General features: G+C 36.0%; 1 protein-coding gene across 3 annotated transcripts in view; it reads right to left on the bottom strand.

The window, feature by feature from the left end:
- The window catches only part of ankrd11 (ankyrin repeat domain 11), an 82,099-nt gene extending 57,570 nt beyond the window's left edge, over positions 1–24,529 (bottom strand). Inside the window, exons 1-2 of one of the 3 annotated variants that reach the window (XM_041269016.1) lie at positions 24,106–24,529; positions 5,442–5,516 (exon numbers count right to left, since the gene is read on the bottom strand). The gene's annotated coding sequence lies outside the window, so the exon portion shown is untranslated. The remainder of the gene's footprint in view (positions 1–5,441; positions 5,517–24,105) is intronic. The other 2 variants (XM_041269017.1, XM_041269018.1) reach the window with 2 other exon arrangements.
- Positions 24,530–25,209: the final 680 nt, after the last annotated feature.

Genomic DNA, 25,209 nt, shown 5'->3' with positions numbered 1-25,209 from the left:
AAGGAAATCTACTTCCTGTGTGGCATGTCTCGTATAACAATACAATATTTACCCTTTTTTTTTCTTTTTGTTTAAAGAAACACTGTTCAAACAATAATGCATAATCCATACTTAACAGCTTCTCCAGATGGGACCTTTAAAACGAGACAAAAAAAAAATAAATCTTACTAATGTAATTACAATTCCAAGCATGAAGTCTTTCCAGCATACAAGTCAAAACTGATTCTGCATCTATTCCAGGCCAGCTGTAGCAAATCAAAGCCAAAAGAGGAGAAGGGGAACAGAAAGCACCATCATGAAGAAGCATTGCTGTCGTTCTGAACCCAGTAATTCAGGAACACCTGGATCCGGTGAAGCTCAAACAGGTTTAACTGTTTCAGGTATGGTTTTGGAAACCTTCAGGTAGAGCTGCAAGAATCCATTTGGATTACACTTCTGACTGAGTCTTTTTCTAACTGCAAACAGTACATTTTATTTCCCTTCAGACTTCTGAAATGTATCTTTTCTTTAATTTGTCTGTATTCAGTGTCAGTTTAAAAAACACTGATTTCTATATTTGGTAAATCCCAAAAGGTGGCACGGCACCAAAACGTTGATTTGACAGCTTCACTTTTTAATCTTGATGTTGCATAAACAAAAGTTTGGTGAACAAAATTTTTATATATATATATATATATATATATATATATATATATATATATATATATATATATACACATATACACACACACATATATACACACACACACACACACACACACACACACACACACACACACACGTACTTCTGTTAACAAGCACCGGATTCTAGCAAGTAGCACAAAGCACCTTGACTTTACTGAACAGATCGCAGAGCAGCATGCCACAGCAGCATGGCACTACATGGTCTGGGAGCTAGGAGATCATGGAATCTGAATCCTGGATCAGCAAAAAATAAAGCAGCATTTCACACTTAATACTTAACTTATGTATTGCCTTTGTTTTTTTCTACAAAAAGTAAAAGCAAGGTCTTCACAACATACAACCAAGGATAGCTGGTTGGTGCAAGCCAGGGCAATTCCCATATGAACGGCGACTAAAAACAGTCAAACTCAAATGATAAACTTGCCATGTGCTCATCAGTGCACAATGTCACATGACATTTTAAAACATAATCCAAAATCTGGCCTAAATGCAAGACCAATTAAGATTCCCTTGCGGGAATTTATTACTTTAAAAAAAAAAAAAAGCAGAAGATCACCGCTTCCATAACCACAAAAAGCTTACTTCCAACCAAATTATTCCAGCAACTTGGCCTACCCCATGTGCTTTTCTGGGCTAAAGTTCTCCTCTCCAACACAAAAACTGTAATCTGCAGTCAGAGTAAAAATAAATCAGAATCTCAAGGTATAGAAAAAAAGGCAACCACGTCATTCTGAAACGCCTCACTTAAACAATGCCCAACTTGCTGGAAATGCTGCGTAGTGATTTTTATAAAATTGTATATGTTACATATATTTTTTGTTGCAACTTACTATCATGTGAAATGTTATAAACAAGAACCAAAACAGTGAGTTTTTTTCCCCCCCTTCGTTTGACAACGCCACTTCCACTTTTGCTTTATTCAAAGTGTTTAAAGTTAAATTTCAGTATGTTTGCTTTTGTTCAGCTATAAAAATGCACAAGTAAACCTCATGTTATTACTTTATGAAAAAGTGTCGATGGACACTGTTTATGGTGAAGAAATGACAATGGCATGGAATAAAAAAGCAAAAAGATTAATAAAACATGGCGTCAACTTTAATAAACAAAACGTGGATTTGTGAAACTATTAAAACATGAATATTGTCAAATATATATTTAATGATAGAAATGCAAATATCTGTATCTATCTATCTAATATATTATCTATATATCTATATATATATATATATATATATATATATATATATATATATATATATATATATATATAAAAACATTTCCTTAAAGTATGTTATGCATTTGTTGAGGTGCGGTCGGGTCACAGGGAACCTTTTGTGCATCTTGAACAATTTAGTGAACCAGTCAAGCTACAAGGCTAGATCCGCCACTGCTAAATCACCAACTGATTGATTGACCAATGTATTCACTGTTAAATAAAACCAAAATCCTACAACGTATATTCTGCTTTGTGTGTTTTGTGCGACAGGGAGGTGGGAAAAGTAAATTAACAAGGACAAGTTGATTTTTGTAGCATTTTGTCCCATGGGCAAGTTTTTTTCAAAAATTGCACACCCCTGTATATAAGAGTTCACTTACTGTATCCCCACCCCAGTCCCACAACAGCTAGGACAATTAGGTCAGTGGTTAGCTTATAAATTTGATGTAATGGTCTTCGCTCATCATTACAACATCGGCACACCCCAGTACTCAAAATAGAGAGAGATTCTGCTTGATTGTATGCTCTTTCTCTCTTGTCTGCTCTGAGAACACTGTGTTCCGACTGCCTGCATTGAATTGGTGTTCATTTTACTATGCAGCCAGGTGTTCTTTTTTTTTTTTTTTATAATTGTCAATCTCATGGGAGGTCTGAATATTTGTAGACTCTGCCCATACAGTGCAATTCTATTTAGCCGCACTCTCTTATTCATCCTATTCAGCAAAACGGCCATCAAAAGCGATTTAAAAAAAAACACACTGCCACCACCGAAAGAGCCTTGACCCTGTGGAGACTCCTTCTGATGAGCAAGCTCAGAATAAAAGAGAGGTGGGGGGTTGAAGCGGCTGTTGGTGGAAATGACCATTCCGAGCAGGTCCAGAGGCAAGCACGGGTACCTGCCTCTTGTTGCTAGTATTTACTGTGATAGGGTGCATGAGTAGCTTACTGCTGAGTTCAGCTGCACTGTCTCTGTTGTACGAACTACAGTTATACCACGTTTAATGTATACAGCTTCAGCGCCAGTCGCGCATCCAGGTTCAAACACTGGATTTCAACCCCAAATGTGGGCAAGTAGCTTACATAAATAGTTAGTTATAGTATAAAGATTATAGTATCAAGCAAAAAACTGTAACTTCATTACTGCATTCAAATAGCAAAAATGTAATCTTCAAATAGAAATAAATAAAAGCTGGTAAACCTGGCAGTTTGTACACAAAATTAAAATGGACTGACAGTGCATTTACCACTGTCAACAGCAACAGCACTCAATTTCTATTCATCTCTCCCTTTTATTCCAGCTACCAATCATTCAATTACACACATTGATTTGAAAAGATTTTCTGCCTTTGCAAATGTAATCATTTACTGTGATGGCAACACCCTATTGAGTTAGTTCATGGACCATGTATTAATAGAATAAGTTAGGATAGGGAGTGCTGGACAGAAAAGACCAAATTGGTAATCCAGACAGAACCGGATACAAAAACACAGGTTACGACTGAATGCCACACAAAGCAATGACATAGGAGGCATTTGGGCTTTTAATGACAGAATTATTCAATAATGTAGAACTCTGTGCAAAACAGAAAACACTTAGCAGATCTTTGTGTTGAAGATCTCAAAAATGGGAAAAAAAATGAAAGTATTTAAAGAGTATATTGCGATTAAAGTTCTAGTTCCAAAGGCTTCCATTTATTTTCAGCACACATTTATAAACAAGCAACAATGTGGGGCAAATCAAAAACACACACTGAAAATTTCACACCGGCAGAGGTAGTAGATTAAACCCAGTTAAGCAGAAACATGTAACGAAACACATTTTAACATTTATCCACACCAACAGCTATTCAGACTGAAGATGCTGGACTGTTTACTGCTAATCAGTAGACATTTCACTGGCATTATTATTACATTATTAATACACAGTCCCAAATATAAATATAACACAGTCAAAGAATCAAAATATCTTTGGAACAAGAGAGAAGTCAAAACGTTGCCAATGCAAACTAGCCAATATTAGCCACATTTCAGCTCTCTGTTTACATCGGATTGCCCTGGAGGTACAAATCCAGACATGAATTGTACAAGGCTAATTAGCAATCAATTCTATTCTAAGATGAATGCTACAATAGGTTCAAAAGTACAGCAGCTGTTTGCTATCAAAAGATGTGATCAGAAATGAAAGACTATAGAAAATTCCGATTACTTCCAAGGCCAGCATCAATGGAATTTGACCTTGCTTGTTCTTAGCGGGAGGAATGAAAGACAGTTTAAAAAAAACACTGTGATCATTTTTGTATTTTTTTTAAATCTTAGCACAAGTGTCAAGTACTGTACCAGGATTTCAGGAGAACTGAATTGCATGCAGACAAGTAACACAATTTTAAATAAACCACCACAGGAAGAGGATTTAGCTCTGACCCAGTTTCTACAAGTGAATATAAAAGCAGAAAGCACACGGTATGGTCTGCTTAAGCCCAGACTGTACCAAAACAAACTGTAAACAGGACACTAGCTGGGCACCAGCCAGGCTTCTCCTATACCACACTATTACAGGTCTTATCCAAATGTATTGTAGCCTTTTCTTATGAGTGCAGTTATTCTTCACTGCAGACGTCCCCAGGTGCATACAAACTGCAGACCCTTTCATACAGTTATGCAACAAAATCAGGACAACAGATTACAGCATGAGTTAAACAGTAAGTGAAAGCCAGTCTGATATAAAACAGAAATGTGAAACACTGAGATCCCACAGACAAGTCTTGAACACAGTCTTCATACCTACACTATGCACTGCTTCCTGATATGAAAGCCTTAGACTGCATAACACCAATAATTACTCTTTGCTGTTCTCATCTTAATTTGATCCAGTGGATAAACGGTTTGTAGGCAGCTTATGCAAATAAAAAAAAAAGAACAACATCTGAGTGGATAAACAGTAGGGCTGCTCATTTCAATTCTCTAAAATCAAACCTGTGTCATTATGCAGTCACAGCGAAACTGAGTGAAATTCCTGCCAGCCAAGCTTTATTTATTTTTTTAAGAGAGTCTCATAAGTAAATGGAAAGAAACTTGACTGTCCTTTTCTGCCTTTAAAAAATTAGACCACCAGACACTTCTCAGTAAATCTTAGAGAGCAGATTATATACATGTTTCACTGCATTCTGGTACATACTGTAGAGTTCTGGTCCAAGAACAAATCAAACCGAAAATACAAAACACCTCAGTCATGTATCTACAGAGTGCCCAGCTACTTTAGACCATAAACAACAACTTTTTCTACAAAAGAAAAAGACAAAAGACCAGCATGCTCAGGGTGTTTTTGAAGGAAGCCAGTTAATCACCCATCATACAAGTCAGAATGTAGCCAGTCTTGTTTATCAAAACATTCCATAGACACTCAAAACACAAGAGCCAAATCTTAATAAAAAGAAATAAAACACATTCATTTCAGCACTGAACTCCACCTTTAAAAATATTCCTAGCTCTCTTTAAAACAACAATGACAGCAAGAAAAGAAAAAAAAACTGTATACATTTACCGATTCCATGGTTGTCTTCAGTGGGGCGACTATTATATCCAACAAAATGTCTGGAGTGGTGTGGTTATGAATATCCTGAAAAATAAATAAAAAGGAAAATGGGTCAGGGTAAATTACCTTGGAGAAACCAGTTTCACTTTTGAATGCACTCTGCTACAATGTCAACAAGCATTCTTCCCATTTCAGTTTCAACTGGCTGCCCTCATGCAGGCATTACTGTACTGTAGACACTGCTTATCTATAAACATTTTCCATATAGGCCTGTGCCCCACACGCTCTCTGCTTGAATTTAAATAGTAACCCCTGAGTTCTTTGTCTAATACATGTGGCTGGGAATACCATATTTAAAGTCGCACGACTATAAAGGTTTCACAGGAACTCAAGCTGTGCCACAATGAGATTTGTCACATTCTTGCCCCTACCCTACTGTTTCATGAAAATGTGTCATTCTTCCAAGAGGTGTTTTAAAAATATTTTCACTACATACCCTACCGCTCAGTTGAGGAAAAGCACTAGGAGGAAATACAATTAATTAATCTCACCATGTAAAAATATTCAGTACTCACATGAACTCATGGTGAACACTTGTTTTTTTTTTTTTTTTTTTTTTAATATGGATCTTAATTACATTTCAAAAAAGCAATAAACATACCTACTGTTAGAACACTTTAAACCCTCAAAAAACTAAGTATTGCAGATCCTAGGCCTATATCCTGGCAACACACAATTAAACTGATTTGACAGAATTTGTATTTCAAAAGCTATCAACTGTTGAAGACTGGAGCTTGCCGATTAAGCTCTGTGTACAGCACAACACAAGTGCCTCTAGTATATTGGCTATGGTTGATTTACAGCACTGGGTGATAACAGAGCAGAGACTGAGCATGTTTTTCATTTCCTTTGCCTGCTTTGTTAACTGTGCTGCAGATAACAGACAGTATGGTAGGAAACTGTATTTAAGTTTGCTCAGTAAGCAGATAATGTTCACGACAGCTTACTGACAGTCAGAAAAACAATGAATGCATCTCTTAGGATATTAGTGTTATAGTCTGAAAAAAACAAATAAAATCAATAAACCTTGGAAGCTCAATACACACTCTTCCAGCAAGGTAGAACATTGATATTACACACGTACACATATACACACACGGGTGCAAATTCAGATTTTCTTCATGAATGAGAAAAAGTAAAACACCAAAAGAAAGCTACCCTTTCATCACAAGATAGAAATATATAGTTTAACAGCTATAATTAATAGTAATCATACACATCATAGAAAAAACATTTGTGGATTTGATCCCTCCGGAAGGTCTCGACAAAGTATGGTTGTAACAGTGTGCAACTTCTCAATTTATTTATTTTTGTCCCGTAGGGTTCCGATTTGAACTGGAAAATAAATATAACCTTTATGTACAAAACATTTTAGAAACAGTTTATTACAATATCATTTGTATAACTATTTGAAAGAGACTGTGATTTTGAAACTGAAGACACAGTTCCAGCTGTTACAGGTTGCATACCCGGTCCTAAAACCATCTCATCACTGCACCAAGGTTCTTTTTTCTAGATTAGATCTGTAATTTGATGTGGCTGTAAAATCTTTTTTTGTATTGGGTTGTCAATAATGAAATGTGTGTTTCTTTTAGGAATTTTTTTTTTTATTTCGTGCACAACACTTTTTCATTATCCTAACGTGACAGCAATGTCATGAGATTAGCCACTAGCGACCTGGATGCGTTGAGGTAAATTAAACAGGACTATTTATTTTAGGGTTTGGAATACTATGGTCTGAAGCAAACTCCGCCTTGCAGCCAAGTATCCATGAATGACACAGAAGCACTACATATTTACAGATCCAATCACCTATGTTGCTGAGCACTTAATTGCACCAATTGATAACCTCTCAAAATCCTAATTATTGCCTGGATCCTCTCTCCCAGCTGTAGGCATTTCAGTATTCAAATCAAACAAAACCCCCTAACTTCTGAAGTTCAGTGTCAATGTGACTGCATTTACAGCGGGTTTCCTAGATCCTTATTCACACTCATTTTCAATACATTACCTAAAGTAACATCATAGTCCAAGATTTGTTCTAATCTGGGTCTTGGAAACTAGTCAGAAGTGTTTATTACCATCGGGTTTATAAATAACAAATCACATTTCCTTGATTGAGGAGGGTGTGCTTTTCTGTGTTTATTTTATGTTTACATTGTTACTATTAGTTATTTATTTTTATAATTATATTTTTTGTATAATGATTAATACATGCAGGCTATCTAAAATTTTGCTCAACATTTGCACCAAGATGTGTTTAAGTGACCAGTTAAATGTGTATACTCTGTTTTTTACAGGATGTTTGCACAGCACTGACCTTGAAATGGAAACTTTGCAAAGCTCTGCATTGCCTGATATGTAGTTTTCAAAGCTTTGAACAGCAGTTTAAGATTCTACTGTTTAGTATTCATATTTTCCACCAATCAAAAGGGGGGAAAAAATCCTAGCTATACTGTAGGGGCACTGCAAGTATTTGGATTGTTCTAGAGTAGACTGCATATTTATACAGTTGTTGTAGTTTTCTTGTCTAATTTTGGCATTGCATACATGGACATATACCTTCAAAGTAAACATGTGGCAGTGCAAAATGACTTCCTCAAAAGTCTGTCTTGTCTACAGTCAAAGGCGTTAAAACACTTCACCCTGAGGAAGACAGGTAAATGATTGTTTGGAGGGGAGAACAAATTCCCCAACAGCACTCTGGATCCATTCACAGAGATAAGATTAATCTTGCTACCAAGGTCAGATACATTAAAATGTGTTTTGTTAAGAGATTGCATGTTTGTGTCAATTCTAAAGCACAGATGATTGCAAACACACACACACACACACACATATGCGGACTGTCACTCGATTAAAATATTTGATCGGTTAATTTATATGCATTAGTTGATTAATTGGTAGATTAATCGGTGCACATTTTAAAATAAAGGTAAGTCTTGAAACAGGTCCTGTGCAGTAATACTTTTATATATTAAAAAAAAAAAAAACACTACTAGACATTAATAGAATACAGGTAGAACACAGACGCTACATTGTGCACTTACATTAATGCGTTGGAGTGTCGACATCCAATGCAAACTTTGTTTATATACAGTATGTAAATGTATACTGTGCGGTACTCACTCTATACTAGCTCTAGAACACAGAAGTTAAACTGCACACAACTGTGCTTACATAATGCGTTGGAGCGGTTCGTTGTTTACTTCCAAAGAATGTTAGCACCCGTCCGATGCAAACTTTTTTTTTTTTTTTTAAATCAACTTTTTTTTGTTATTATTTATTTATTTTTATCTGTCACGCAGCAGTCTTACCAATTCTGAAACAGTGTGCAATTTTATTCCTAATAACGCTCTTTCCAGCAGTGAAAGGAGACGTGTCTTTTTTTAAAAAAAATTGTAAACACACTTGCTGTAGCCTTTTGCATTGATGCTGTTCACAGGACTGAGGTTAATGAAACTTTGATCAGGGCGGGTAAACAGTCAGGGCGGATATGTGACATTTTATTACGTGAAAAACATTTTAAAAATTCTGCTTTAAAATTGTGAAAAAAAAACAGAACAGCCCCAGTTATTTTTTTACATATAAGTTTCCTCTTCAGATTTTTACATTTATTTTAATAGTGTTTGATAAATTCTGTATCAAACTGTTTTCTCTTGGATCTAACCAAGACTAATATAATACAACTATGTATCAAACATGATGTCAAAATCTCACTTGGTCATGATCTGGAAACCCTGAATGTTCCTGTACCCCTTCATTTGTTGTGTGCTTCCCTGGCCGCCTTTAACACCAGCCTAGATGAAGAATTCCCCACAGCACCCAACACATCTTTTTGTGAAACTGCTGCACATCCTCCAATGTGTGATGGTGATTATCGCAGTTGGATCTAACTACAAAAAAGCAACATCTTTGTTTTGGAATTGGCTTTGCAATTCAGACAAAACATGGCGTTATTATGTAACCTCCATATTAGCCAGGACCTGCCCCTCCCCCACACTTCAGTTATACACAAGGCCATGTTGAGATTGTACAAGCACAAGCACTATTTACTGTTGGAAAAATAAGGCTAGGAAACAAAAGTTATTCATAAAACAATTACATTAAAAAAATTTAAAACGGGAACATAAAATATCAAGCATTCCAGTATTACTAGCAGATAGCATATAGAACAGTGTGTCTGTTAATGCAATTACTGCTTTTGTTTTTGGAAGCGTATCCAAACCCACACAGATGACATTTGCAGGAAGAAAAATCTTACATAACCAAAAGGATATTTTTTTTTTTTTTGCAAGAGAATAAATGCAACAAATGTGCATAAAGCATATTTTACAGCGATACCATGCCAATGTTAACTAACAAAGAAAAGTATTAACCAATTTCAATAAAATCAATTTGCAGCAACTGACTGCAATTATTATTTTTATTTTTATTTTTTTTGGAAAGGATGCCAATTGATTAGGTTTGCTACCACGGGACTGAGAGCTAACTGTGTTCTCCTAATACAGATAGCAGCTGTTTGGTCAAATTGCATGTTAAACCACTGAAGTCTGCATATGTTTAGCACAGAGTTTGAGATGACTATTGGATTGCTTTGAATACAGATACTAACTAAAAAGGCAGGTCTTCAACCCAGCAATGGCCCAATTTAGCATTTATGCAACTAAAAACTAAATCACAATAGGGTTATTACGCTACATCCAAACAGTCTACATGAATAACAAACTCATTTATTTGGGAGACTCCTGTGGCTTGATTTAGCCAAGGCCAGATTAGAATGAGGATTTATTGTGCCAGTAGATATTTTTGTTGATGAGCTTTTGCCCTACATCCTTGATCCTGGTCATGAACTTTAGAATACATGGAAATTAACCTGCAATCATCAAACTCATTTTTTTGGATGGACTCCTGTGGCTTGATTTAGCCAAGGCCAGATTAGAATGAGGATTTATTGTGCCAGTAGATATTTTTGTTGATGAGCTTTTGCCCTACATCCTTGATCCTGGTCATGAACTTTAGAATACATGGAAATTAACCTGCAATCATCTTACTATGTTTTTGGATGGAATGAGTAATATAGTAAATACTTATTTATTTATATATATATATAATATATATATATATATATATATAAATATATATACAAATCAGGAAAATATTTTATTTCAGCTGACAAAGGTTGTGTAGATAGTGCAGTAAGCAATCTAAACGCTGCCTGATTCAATTGAAAACACCAAATATAATATCAGTTTTGCTGTACATCTGACTGCAGTACATTATGCACCACTGCTATTTCCAAGCAGATAAACAAAACCTATTCCACCTGTAGTCTCTGAAAACTTTTACTCTACAACAGCTATAAAAAGACACCATTACCTCAAAAGAACATAAACCAATCAGAAGGCAGTAAACACCAAAGCCACATTTAATCGCATCACAGCTCGGAGACAAATATACCAATTTATCTGATCACTTTGTAGATCATACTCAGTAACTGTGGTTTTATTTAAAGAAAATATTCAACAGCGTGTTTTGTGTTTGTTCACTGTGCACATAAATGTACAATTTGTTTTTATCACAAAGTATCAAATACAAAAAAATATTTATTCTAGAAATTCCTGAGTGACGGCTGCAGTCTCTGCGGCAGCGGGCCTGTCTGCCTTACCTTCCAGTAACTCAGCTGTGCTGAAGCAGGAGAGGGGTGGAGCTCAGCTTCTGAATGATAAGTGTAAGCTACTTCTGTTCAACTATCTGACGTTTTGTTCTGTAACGTATGCTATAAAAGGCTGTGTACGATTTTCTACAGTTTAGCTCTGCTGTACCCAAACATTATTTCAATTAGAATATTGGTAACCATTTTTTGTTGCATGTTGAATATGATAAAGGGGTTTCGCTAAATGAGACACTTCATAAAGTATGTTTCGTTTTTTTACAGCATAAAGGTTGATGTCCGACATAATCAAAAAGACGTCAAGCACAGGTCTCTAGTCGGTTTTTTCTCCAGAAAAAGCAGAGAAAACCTTTCAATGGCCAAGTGAGACCGATAGGCACCAAAAAAAAATAAAATAAAAAGGGGGCGGATCTGAGCAATACACATAGCCCCTGCACCAGAGAGATAACACGGACACAAACGAAGAAGATAGCTGCTTCCGCATCCAGCGCTCAAAGAATATCACGGACATTTGCAGAGCTTTTTGAGATGTTATAGTACTAGAATAATGACTTGGATCACATTATCGAGGAGTTTGGTGATAAAACGAGTGATCAGGAGTGGATTTCTCAGTATGCATGACTATGAAGCGGTATGTGATAAACACAGTGAACAAGGGGTGGGGCGGGGCCGAGTGTCCTGTTGATATGCAGCGCCTTTTAAACCTGTTTTACTGTGAAAAGACCTTTAAAAACAGCATGTATAAAATAAACAGCTCGTGTGAAAATAAATTGGACCCGATGTTCCTGACAGGCGCTTAATAAATGGACCGCTAAGGGTTAACAGTCAATTTGGCAAAAAATATAATATATTTTATAGATAATAAATCAAACAGTAGCAAGCCTAGTGTAAAATACTGTATTTTTAGGGGGTCCTAAAAAGGGGGGAGTGACTTATACACTGGTGTGACCTATAGGCTTTTTCCTGAAATTGTTGTCTCAAAAAAAAAAAAAAAAAAAAAAAAAAAAAAAAGGGGGGGGGGGGGGGGGGGGGGGGGGTATGGGCGAATGATACACCGGTGCAATTTCATGACAAGGGTTACTGTTCCTTTGTTCCCTGCAGCATTAAACCCAGTTAAGATCACCTCCATCGGGTGCGCTGTGCAAAGTAGGCTTGGTGTTTTACACTAGACTACATTTTTTGTTGTCAGTTGCGTTAACAGTTTCCGTAATCAGTCTCTAGCATAAACAATATAAAAATATAAAAATGCACAACAGACTAGCATTTATCAAATAACTTATTTTTTACAATCTTGTTTAAAAGGCAGAGAATAATAGCACTGAACTGCACTAATTAACCTACTGTATCATACTTTAAGTTTTGCATAAGTGGTGGTTACAGCACACAGATATTCCAATAGCCTGGATTTTTTTTTTTTTTTTTTTTTTTTTTTTAATTCAAACTGTAAAGGGCAAGCAAAGTTCAAAGCACAGAGTTTTTTGGGTTTTTTTATAATACATTCCATTCAACGCAACCAATTCTACCTGTGCAGAATTCTCTCAAACAGATTAGACTACGGGTAGCTGTTTTGCTTGATGTTTCAAAAAACAAAATGGTAGCATATACAAAAGAACAGAAAAAAAGTGTAGGGCCTGTCTAAGTAATATCAAAAGCAAAGAAATAATATTAACACAACCAAATGTAGGGTCGGAATGAAGAATATTCCCCAAACCAGACGCTTCAACTGCAGGCAGTTTGTGACAATGAAATTCTCATTGGGACTGGGTCAGTCCACCCCTTGGATTAGTAAAGGTAGATTATGGGTCAATAAATGTTCTGCTTTAGTAACAACCTCACATTACTTGTCTTGTCTGACAATGCGTTGCTTTACAAACTAGGGCTTGTATTAAAGTAAACCCCTCACATTTTAGAGAAACTAGGGCTTGCATTAAAGTAAACCTGTTATCAGCTTTGCCACAATGCTATTACTTTCAATATATTGTTTGTTTCGGATCAGCAAGCAAACAGAATATGAAATTAAACTTTCTGTTGTTCTGTAGTTTTTATATGAACTTTCACAAACTCAGTTTGTTGCCTATGCTGTTAACACCTGGGTAAGCGATGGAAATGGGGAGTTCTTCAGCAGGGTTCTCCCCAGACCTTTTCAGCCGGACTGGACCACCCACCAAAGTGGCTGTCGACGCCCAGCTGAAAAAACCTGATCCGCCCATCTTGCAGACGCTACTGTGCCTTTAACAATAAGGACTGATTGTGCTTCTAGCAGACTAGATCAGTTGGCGTTGCTGGGTGAAAAAAAAATCTTGAAGCCACATGACAGCTGTGTTACATCTTGACACAACATTTAACCAATCAGAGTTGAAGGGGCGGGTTTTCTGTGTTAAGCACTTCAAGAGGCTAAAATGTTAAATGACTGCTAAAAAAAAAAAAAAAAATTATTTTGAAAGCAAAAATAGTGACAATGAATGCAGGGGGGTCAAAATAAGCCGGCGACTGGCGCAATCCTAATACTATATTTGCGCCAGCTACTTTATTAAAAAAAAAATTACGATTATTTTCGGGTATTATCATTCAGTCCATTTTTTGACGTATTACTGTACTGTAAGGCAATAAGGCATATAGTATTTAACAGTAATATATATATATATATGATATATTATAGATAGACATATATATATACATATATATATATATATATATATATATATATATCATATATATATCTATATAATATATATATATATATATATACATATATATGTATATATATAATAACAAAAAATGAAAGTATACCTTTTGTTGTGATATGTAAAACATCACTTACCATAATGCCATGTGTTAGATATTTCTTCACCCCCAAGGCTGTATGCCTTTAAGAAGAAAGGCTTGATGGGATAGCTCTTGTCCGAACTACCCTTAGTCGACAAACAGTTTGGTGCGAATTCACGTCTCCACGACCTAATAACGTGACACACAAAGTACGTTGTCATCACTACCACTGGTTTGCACACGCTCATGACAATCGTTTTTAAACAAGTTTTGTCAAATAAGGCGAAGGAAACTTTTACAGTTAAAAAAATGTCTAGGTTGCGAAAAAAAGTACGTGTTTACAAACACGTGCATTAACACAATGCCCTAAAAACTTAACATAAAGAAAACTATTTAAATGAAGCAATAAGCTCAATATTTAAGCTAAAAAGGAAGGTTTTTAGGTTTTTTTTTGATGGAAAGGTTACCGTTTTTTTTTTTTGTGAACTCCAATAACCCTACGTTATCTTTCCCCAGTCAAATCGTAGAGTGCCTAAATAAGCACAGTAATTTACCATAATAAAAGAAAGTTATGAAAAAGAAAATGCAGAACATAAAAAAGAGCAACCAAATCCAGTCAACGAAAGACAACACGTTATTCAAATTATTTGTCGTATTATATATGTACGGTAAGGCAAGTTTATTTTTTCCGTTAAAAGTGCTCCCGGCTATAATGTTCTGCTGCCTGCCTGTGCAGAGTTCCTGGGGAGAACTCTGTTCAGCTATATTAGAAAAAAAGCCTTCTTCAGGAAATAAAACCAAAGAACCCAAGGGTGCTGTATCAACAGAGATGCAATGTAATAAAGGAAGATTAGATAATACAGTCAAAAGGAGAGAAGAGATTTGTCAGTCTGAGTTGCTCTAGGTAAAATATGTGATTGGAAGACAAATTCCAGTACTTGAGTAAGGCTATGATTCTCAGTGTCATGAATTATAATCAAAAATAAATAATGAAATCACAGAATACTGTGTACCAATAACTCAAAGTGTACATTCTATACAGCAGAAACCTAAAGTCACATGACCTCAATAGGGCAGTCATATTAAGCTGAAGTCAATGTCAACACCACATTTAAGGTTTTGTAAATTACAATTACAAAAGTTTTTTTTTTTTTTTTTCATACCCACCTACCACCATGAAGTGAACTATTCTTACTGCAGGAAAGGTATGGCTACTGGCAGTAGTTCATCCACAAAACCCCAGGGCCTTTTATTCTTTATTTTTGTGGGCAGCAAAAATTTCTTGGTTAGCATTTGTTTTTAAAAAAAAAAAAAAAAAAAAACTCTATTATAATAAAATAAAAATATATCACTCCAACGCAGTACCCCTGAACTTTTGTGACTCTTGATTGTAAGCTTTTTGTAACAAAGTGAACTGGTTTTGTTAGAAAGCTGAAGTGTATTGATCTGAAGTTACTTTATTTACCCATGTTATCACATTATATATTATATATGTATATATATATATATATATATGCGTTTGCGTGTGTGTGTGTGTGTGTGTGTGTGTGTGAACATAGCCTTTGCCTGGACAGTTTAAACAACTGTAAACTGTTTCCATGATCGACTTCCTGTCTGCAAAAACAATAAGACAACAGGTATGCATTTAATATAGACAGCCGACGTTCTGTACATTGACTTCATGTGCTGCACATAAGAAAAATGCCCACTCTACCTATCACAAACACGCTTTAAAACTGTCCTTCCATCCCATGGACAGCAACACAGGAATGACAAAGTACAGCCCCCTCTGCCAATATTGATATCAAATATGAGACCACACAGCAAAACCCTTTCGCCATACTGTTTTTGAACAGAAGTCATTGTATCACAGGAGTCCTGGCAGCACAGGTGCCTGAATACCGTCACTAAAAATCTCACCAGTGTCCACAGTTTCTCTAACAAGTGCCTGAAATTTGAATTTTTCACGGCGCTGAAAACCTGTTTGCCCCAGACAAGTGAATATGTATGAAATAATGATGGGAAAAAAAAATGACTGCCAACGGAAAAGGGTGCAAATTAGTGTGAAGTAGCAGCAGCAGCCGTCGCCACCGCCATGGTTGCGCAACACTATTAGAATATTGGCAGTGAAACTGCACGATTTAGAGAAGTGTTACAGTTTGCACACCTCCCCCCAAAAAATCCTACACAATATAAAGAAATACAGACACAATTTTCAAGCAGCAGCTAAACGATCTAGGCATATAAGAACAAAACAAATAGAGAATTACTTAATTGCAACAACGAATATCATACCGTGTGCAACATATTACAGACTTTGTAAAAGTACTTGACAAAAAATTAAATAACTTGACCCTGTACACCCTGCAAACTACCGTCAGTGGTTTCCCTGCTTCCAGTTACACAATGCCCTAGTTTCCCTTACTCAATGCAACATTCTCCCAACTGTTACACCATGCTAACAAAGGCTTTTTCTGAGGGTTAAGAAATGCAACACAACATAAAAAAAAAGGCCAGACCAAGTTAAAGCAAGAGTACTGCTCATTTCACCCCAAACTAACTTCTGAAGGGCTAGGTCTCACACACCAACTTACCATCAGGACGGCAGTTTGGTAGGTTGATCACGTTGTGATGCAAAGCACATTTTTACTAGTGGAAGTGCTTTTAAACCTTAGCAAACAATTAAAAACACATTTTAAATGTATGGCACACTCCCACTAGATACTACTGGCTCAAAATTCAATAGTTACTGCACGCCAAAAATACAAAAATTTCACCTGAGCGAATGACAGCACCTATCCCACCATAAGCACAAAGTGTCAGCTTAGCTCAGGAAAAATAAACAGTTGCTGCCATTTCCTTTACTGAATGTCATATGCACACCAAGAGGAAGAAGAAAAGGATGACAAAAAAGATGTTGTTTTTACAACATAGTAATATACATAGCTGTTACATTATATACACTTGTACAACAGATAAAACAAATAGTCAATGCGATATCTATAAAATAATCATCTTCTACCAAAGGTGTAAATTCTTATATTTTCCGTTGACACAGACACGCTGTTGTGCAAAATGCCAACGTGTGACCTTTGACACAGCAAAAGGGAATGGCAATTGATTCATGCTCATTTTATTGTGTTTTGCACCTCAGTACTGCTAGGCACTCCAGCTCACTTATTCTGCTCTAAACCACCACCGACAAGGAAGTGGCTGCAGCAACTCAACTCTTCGTTTCAAAGAAACAAACTGCAGAAAATTGTTTCCATAAGTCCTGGAACCAGAGCAGACTAGCTACATGGTGTCGAAACAAAACACAGCAAGACTGTTGTTACCTTCAGCTTTCCAACTTAAACAACCGAAACAAATAATCTGAATGTTATGGACAGCCTTGATGAAACTAGGGGTGCACCAGTCTGGCAGTCAGGTGCATGACTAGAGAGATGAGAAATCATATTTTGTAACAACCTGTAAAAGGCAATACCATACAGCAAGTTCCAAACCTACAGCAGAGATTTACAAAGCTTCTGAACAAGTGCAATGCATGTTCTATTTTAATCTGAAAGACACTGTGAAAGGGTATTGTGTGAAAACCTGCATTTTGTTTAATTAAGTCCTCAAACATTACATAAATTGGAAAAGGTAATGTTATAAATATATATAACTATACACACACACACACACATATATAAATAAAACTAAGGGTGCCAAATAGCAGTTAAAGTTAAACGTTGTTTCATTTATTCCCCAAATAAATAGCACACACAGCATTTAATTTTTTTTTTTCATTCCTTGAGCCATGGCCGTTTCATCACAGTAAACAGTGGCCATAGACACGTTTTCATAAACTAACACCTTGTGACTCTGTAGATGAACACACAAACAAAAGCTGAAACTTAAACTTTAAACACTTCAAATAAAACAAAACGTGGAAGTGGCGTTGTAAAATGAAGTGAAAATATATCAGTTTTTCTTATTTATTACATTCCACATAACAGAAAGTCGCAATAAAAGATATATACTATCAGGGCTAAAAGTCAACTTTAAGGCAATAATGAGGATTTGCTACCTGCCTGGAAAGTAGGTAGCAAAATGGTCTTATTCGGTAGTGGTTTATTCAACTAATAATTAAATATAGAAAAATTACAAAACTAAACCCCTACCTACTGTTTTAAATAGACTGAATAACCCAAACTATCACACAGTAGACCTATATTTAAATCATAAAGTATTTACTGAAACCACCGTGTGCTCAACTAAGTAATGGAACTAATGCAATTCCTTGTCGAAATGCTTGTTTGTTGTTTGACAAGAATGCAACCATATCTATCATCTAACCATCTGATATGCAATGAGTACGGTTAACCAGGTTATGTTTCATTGCTGCAAATTAAATAAGAAATTATGCTCTTATGTCTTCAGTTGTTCACTCAGATTTCAGTAACTAACAAATCATACACATATAATTTTTTTTTTTTTTCTTTTTTTTAAATAGCTGTTTGAAAATGAAAGCTAATTTCAGCACATACCCCTACATTTAAAAGATTCACGCAACATGTTATACTACCTGGTTTGTTCATAAACACGTATGCTTGGACCCTGCCGTTTCACTGCATTTATAAACACTGCATAATCTTGAAGACATTAACTAAGAAGAAATAACAGAATAAGGGCTATCAACCAATATATATATATATATAATATATGTGTTCTATTATCTATATATATATATATCCATATATATATATATATATATATATATATATATATATATATATATATATATATATATATATATATATATAATATATATATATATGTGTGTGTGTGTGTGTGTGTGTGTACTACATAACATTGCATTAAAGCACACGTTTCCCTAGTTAAACAGGAGAAGTGCACAAGGTAATGATAATTATTATAAAAAGAAAACAGATAGATAAATTAATGCGCAAGATTATATTTAGTCAATTATTCGTACTGATAAAAAAGGAAGACCCGGATCATGGTAACGTTATACCTAGGCTTGCTACTTTGACTAAAGCTCATTAAATGTCAAATTATCCAAAAATAGGAGTTCGGTTAAAATAGATTTATTTACAATAAGCGTCGGTAAAACCACTCAATTTTGTTAAGAAAAAATAGCAATTTAGAAATCATCTCTAGTTTGTCTCGTCTCCGATCCGCTCTGAATGGCTGGGGGTCGCTGTCAGTCATTTCATCCTGTTCTGGCAGATCTCATTGACTGAAGCAGCGATAGAATGCTCTCATTCGTTTAAATGACTGTCAATCAAACCTGCGCTGACTGTGCATTTTCATTTACCAACTGCAGCAAGTGTCATTTAAAGTGCCTACTTTAAAACTAGCAGGTCAAGGTGTAGGTAGGCTTTTGCTATATGGTGACAATTACTAGTTTGATTTGAAAATAGGGCGCAAGAGGAAAACACTTAATGAGTATTATGCACAATAACTGAAGTCTATGTGTCAGGACGAAGCGGGCCCGTGTGCCTTTCCTTCAGTGGCTCCAGCTGTGCTGAAGCAGGAAAGGGGTGGAGCACAGACTATGAATAATAACTCCAAGTCAGTTCTGTTCAGCAATCTGATGTTTTGTTCTGTGCATACTTGTAAATCTATGCTATAAAAGTAAAGGGGTTTCGCTAAATGAGACGTTTCTCAATGGCAGAAAAAGACTGGTGTTTATTTTTTGGTTTGTTTTTTGTTTAAGCATAAAGGTTGATTTCACCCATTCTCTGCTTCAATTGAAAAATAAAGATCGAAAAAAACCAGTAAATTCTTCCACAAATAAACGTCAATATTAAATCGTTGATTTGGCAAAAAAAAATCGAATAGTAGCAAGCCTAGTTATAGCTAGCTATTATCTTAGAAAATTGTAATGGTTTTAACAGTTATTTCATTTTACTTTTATACCTTGAAATTGTATCCACGTCGTTCTGTAATACTGTAGGTATTTGTGTTCCACTGTCCAATACGATTTGCACTGTGGGCCTCGCGCGTGGGGCAGTACAAACCTCAGTCATCTATCAGAAAGCTCTATTATCAATGGTTTACCACTTTATGAATGATACTAATTAAGAGTTTTGGGTAGCAAAATGCTACCAAATATACCTTAAATTTCAAGCCTTGAAAATACATATCATGCTTGCCTTTTTTCTGTCCCATGATACTCTGGCTCGCTTAAAGAAGCACAACGCATTTTTGTCCCACATGGCGTTCCATAGAGAGCACTATGCTTGCAAGTGCATAATCTGAATATTAAGACATTTGTCTCAGCTCTAATATATATATATATATATATATATATATATATATAATTTATATTTATTTCCACTAAACAATGCACAGTACACAGTCTGAAAGGTAACAGAATTGTGTACATTGTCCGAAAGTTAACAGAATTGTGTACAAGGAGAAATGTGTTGGGTCAGCCCAGAAATTTCCATAAAGAAAAACAGTACTGAGTTCACAGTTATTTCAGCTTCCACACAAGACAGCAGACATCAATGCAGAACAATTGACATGGCCACAGAGCTTCTGCAAAAAGGGTCCTGGTTTATTGAGGACTGCATGCAAGCACCAGCTACTTGAGCCACTGTTAATCTTTGATGCTGTTTCTACTTTGCAGACAAATTCTTAAATTGCCACTGGGTAGCTACAAAAATATCCAAACTATTATGGTGGATCGCAATTGCTTATCATTGGCAAGTGCTGCTAACCTTGCTGATAAACTGTGCATTGTAGAACACACAGATAACAGAATATCTCACTGACAGAAATTCAAAGCTCTCACTTCGAAATTATATGGAAGACTTTGGCTGGCCATTTTCAGTACCAAAAAAAAAAAGAGAAAAAGAAAAAAAGAGAAATAGAAAAAAAATAAAACAAATATCTAGCTTTAAAATGTAAATATCTTTTAAAATAAAATATTCAGTTATGAAGCAAAATACAATTCGCCACAGACACATTTTTGTAAGGATTCTTGATTAAATACTGTTGAGCTTTGTGGATGACAAATGCACTATTTATTTTGAAAGGGATTACAGTACCTGCTCGTGACATCAGATATGTAAATATAATATTAATTTTAGACCTGCAATATAATATTTAAGCATGCATTCTCTAGTCTAGTGCCAACACTCCAATTTTATAAAAAGATTCATTCATCTGAATAAGGCCGTTTGGCATGAGCGATATTCCATGCTTGCCATACAAAACTCACTTGAGTCGTTAAAATCAGCATTTTTCTTCAGTCCATTGGAGCCGCAAAGTGTTCTTCACCCAGCATTTCACTGGGAGCCGCATTTACAAAAAATAAGCAGCTGAAATCAAAGTTTAACAAAACCTGTTACTTGTACTCAATGTCCTCAGTAAACAAAGCGAGACTACCGCTCCTTTTCCACTCCATCATGGGTACCTGCCACTGTAGACTGTCTGATGAATTAAGAAGGAAGCGATATTTACCAACAAGAAATGCCAACTGCAAAATTCCTTTCTTAATGTAATAACAGTTGTACTAATATTCTGCAAGTAAAAAAAAAAACCCTAAAGGAATTTCCCAGCGCTATTTATCTCAATCAAAAACACAATCCGAAGCCTAGCTTAACCAGTTCTTTAATCACTCCACGCATACAGAACACCAGTGTTTAACATTCTATGCCATTATATAGTATCAATGTATAAACACTACTATACTGTAATCCAATACTACTGTTTTCAACCACAGTACTGTGTAATTGCTGTACGCAGTGCATTCTGAGTGTGTAGATGTGCATGGGCACATCCGTGGGCTGTTTATAAACACAGTAGTCCATGGTGAATTCAGAGTATATTGAGGCTATGTTATGGTTTAGCTTCAGTAGTAGCTCTAAAGAAAACAAGTGGAAAATGGAAGCTGGGAGACTGCAGCTTTATGTACCTACTTGGCTGTGCTATACAGGACTAACCAATATACATCATGACATTTAACAAGTTCACCCTATTAGGGGTAGGACAGAAAATGCTTCCAGGAAACACTGCCATTTAAACCCAACGACTACTTTACAAATGCAGTCTGAAACTAAAAATGTGCCATGAACTCATAATAAAAGCAGAAGACTGAGAAATGGAGGTACTGGTACTAATTGTGACTAGCTAGACTCTTGTAATGCAATTATATGCATTTACCAATACACAGCATTCGGAAACAATGCTGCAGAATTTAACATTTATTTTTCATTTGCTGTATAATGCAGACACTGTTAATGCTGCCCCCACAATCCCACATTGCTTTTTTTTTTTTTAAACCAAGCATTGCATGTTCCTTGCTTCTCATTATTCAGCTGCATTGCAACCTAAAAGCAAGCTGCTAATGTGTGATGCAATACAGACATTTTCCTCCCAGAAGGGTGCAATGCCCTTAATAAAGCAGAGCAGATTTTTGAACTCACAATGACCAGAAAACTACCTTGAATCTTTTTCAGCTGATGCTACAGTTTTAGATTAAATTTACGGGCATTATCACACAGTCAAAACAGACTACTGTAATTACATTATTAATCTAGCAGAAAGCCAGTAATCTGTACAAGGCCAATTTCAAAACACAAAAGTTATATATAAAAACACTGCCATTTTGAACAGTTTTTCACAAATTTATCACACAAAGGTGGGTTAAATAAAAAACAAGTAGTATTTTGAAAGGCATTAGCAAAAAACACAGCATATATTCAATGCAGTCCTATGCAAAAGTATGAAAAGCAGTAAGTTTTAGTATATGCAATGTATCACCCATCATGCTGTAGCAAGATGACTGAAAAAACACTGCAAATGGTGACTGAATACAAAACTACTGACTAACATGCATAAAATACATTTTTTTTGCAGAATTGCTCCACTTTTTGTAAGCGTTCTTAGTGTCCACTTCATCAGCAGCCTCCTTTAAATTAAAAGATAGACTAAATAATAAAACTATGAACCGCCATGGATTGCATATAGAACTGTATGTTTTCAACATGTATTCTGAGAAAAAAAGGCATGCAGAATTATACTTTTATATCACAAATCTCTAGGTAATATATAACGTGCATGTTTGTTATGATTACTTATTTGTCAAGGATGGGGAACCTAATTTAGACTGCCTTTTGTGGTTTTAGAATGCATACCTTGGCATATCTACCCTGAAAACAGACAGAAAATGGACAGTGTAATTTGCAAATGATTCACACAAAAGATAGTTATGTAGTTTACTGGCAGGCATCCAAGAAATCTGAAAAAGTCTGCTGGGTGGGTGTGCAGACAGTTAACAGGTTGTTATCTGAACTCATAAGGCAGAAAAAGTTTGGGGAGTGTGAGTGAGACCTGAAAAACAGTCTAACCAGAGCTTTCCCTTCATCCAGATAGCACTTTGTTCTGTACTGCAATACTGATGTGCTATGATTTACTTTCATGGAGGTGGGGGCTGGTTTCACGCCTGTGATTTACAGTAAATCAAAAACCAGGTCACGTGGATCGTAGTTCCTACAGAACGGACATGTTATACAGTCATACAATATGCCAAGAAAACAAGCCTATCGAATCCTTGGTAAACAATAAACCGAAATATTTCCTACTCAATTACAATAGTAATATATGTTGATACTTAAGCTAGCATATATAATACGACCAGTTTCCTTTAACAATTATATACCAATTACGGTGCATGTAATTGGTAAATTGTATTGAGTCAAATCAAAGGTGTCTGCAAAACACACACCCACTCCTTATGTCAGAATCAGTGACATCTATTTCGGCGTGTCCTTTTTTTTCACAATTGTTTACAGGCTAGAAATTAGGCAAAGACTGACAAGCATAGGAATGGACCAAAAGATCAATCATACATATGGCACAAGTTCACAAAAGAGCTCCTGAGAAACAGGGAAAACAACATACAAATCTCGCTAAACATAATGATTGAGAGCCTAGAATATTTCATCAGTTGCAAGTAAACAAACAAGGTATTGCTTCAAAAATAATAAACATTGTTTTTAAAATCGGAGCATAAACATCCTGGGGGGGAATAATAAAAAAAATAATTCAGAAGCCATGTTTCTCCAACGCTCAATTCCCCAGTCTATTTTAATTTAAACAAACCACCACCCTTATTTTTAAACAGAAGCAGTTCAAGCAAATTAGGCACTTACTTACCTTTGCCTAATTCCAAGCTGCGTGTCCCGCGGCTCAGGCTTGGAACTCTAGTGCCAGGCTTGGTTTTCCCATTTGAGGCCTTGCTGCTTGAAAGTCTACCGTCCGGAAATATCCAACAAAGCAGCGCACATCTTACATACAAATACCAGTGCCTCTCTTTATAATTCCGCAATGCCCAAAACGCAAAACCTTTCGAGTCTCCCACTGCCTTAAGCGCAGCAAGATCAGACGCACATCATATTCACATATGCATGCATTGCCGACTTTTTAACGAGTTGTTTTGTTAAAATATATGTTATTATTGTGTTATTTTAATCCCACTGCTACAGAACTCTTCGCGAACCGTTTTACCAGGCGGCCTTTGACTTGGACTGTGGGTGCTGACGAAAAAAGAACGAGGCGGTTTGAAGTATGCAATGCGATTGGCCAAATGGTCTGGAGATGGGTGGGGGTTCTGAAAATAACGCCATCTTGGCTCCTACATTGGTCCGCCTTGCGCATAAAACGAGTGGCGCAAGTGGAGCCAACATGGCGAACACAGTGATGTTGGCTCCTAACTTGCTCCATAACTGTGACCCTTAAAGAAGGTGGAGGCAAAGAAAGTCGAAGGAAGGGAGAAGAGAAAGAGTAAGGCTCTTTGATTGGTCAAATAGGAGGCTACAGTAAGGTGGTCAGAAGGATAAGTAGAAAAGGAGACAAATGATTGGCTAACGCTGCTGAGTCTCTTTTTTTTTGGGATTAGGACATTTTGTAAATGGTGTCGTCCCTCTGACGTTTATCACAACAAATCTGTGTTGATGTATTTATTTATTTATTTTGTCTTACCGTGTCTTTGAAGTGTATTCGAGCAAAAGACTTGTCTTTCTAGTAGTAATATTCATTGTCCTTACAGATGTATGTCTGAGACCCCCCCAGAAAACCAGATAACCGCCGAATCAGACACATTTTGTATAATGACCTGCTTTGACATTATTTGCTTAATTTATAGTATCTGTTTTTTAGATGACACTATAATTTCCATATTTTATTTATTTATTTAAGCAATTAACAGTTTTTTGTTACTGGTTAGATCTTTATTAATATTGTATTAACTGTAGTACCTCC

The sequence above is a fragment of the Polyodon spathula genome, chromosome 13, assembly GCF_017654505.1.
Source record: "Polyodon spathula isolate WHYD16114869_AA chromosome 13, ASM1765450v1, whole genome shotgun sequence".
NCBI lineage: Eukaryota > Metazoa > Chordata > Actinopteri > Acipenseriformes > Polyodontidae > Polyodon > Polyodon spathula.
The sequence above is the reverse complement of the archived record's forward strand: the minus strand, read 5'-3'. Positions and strand labels throughout refer to the sequence as shown.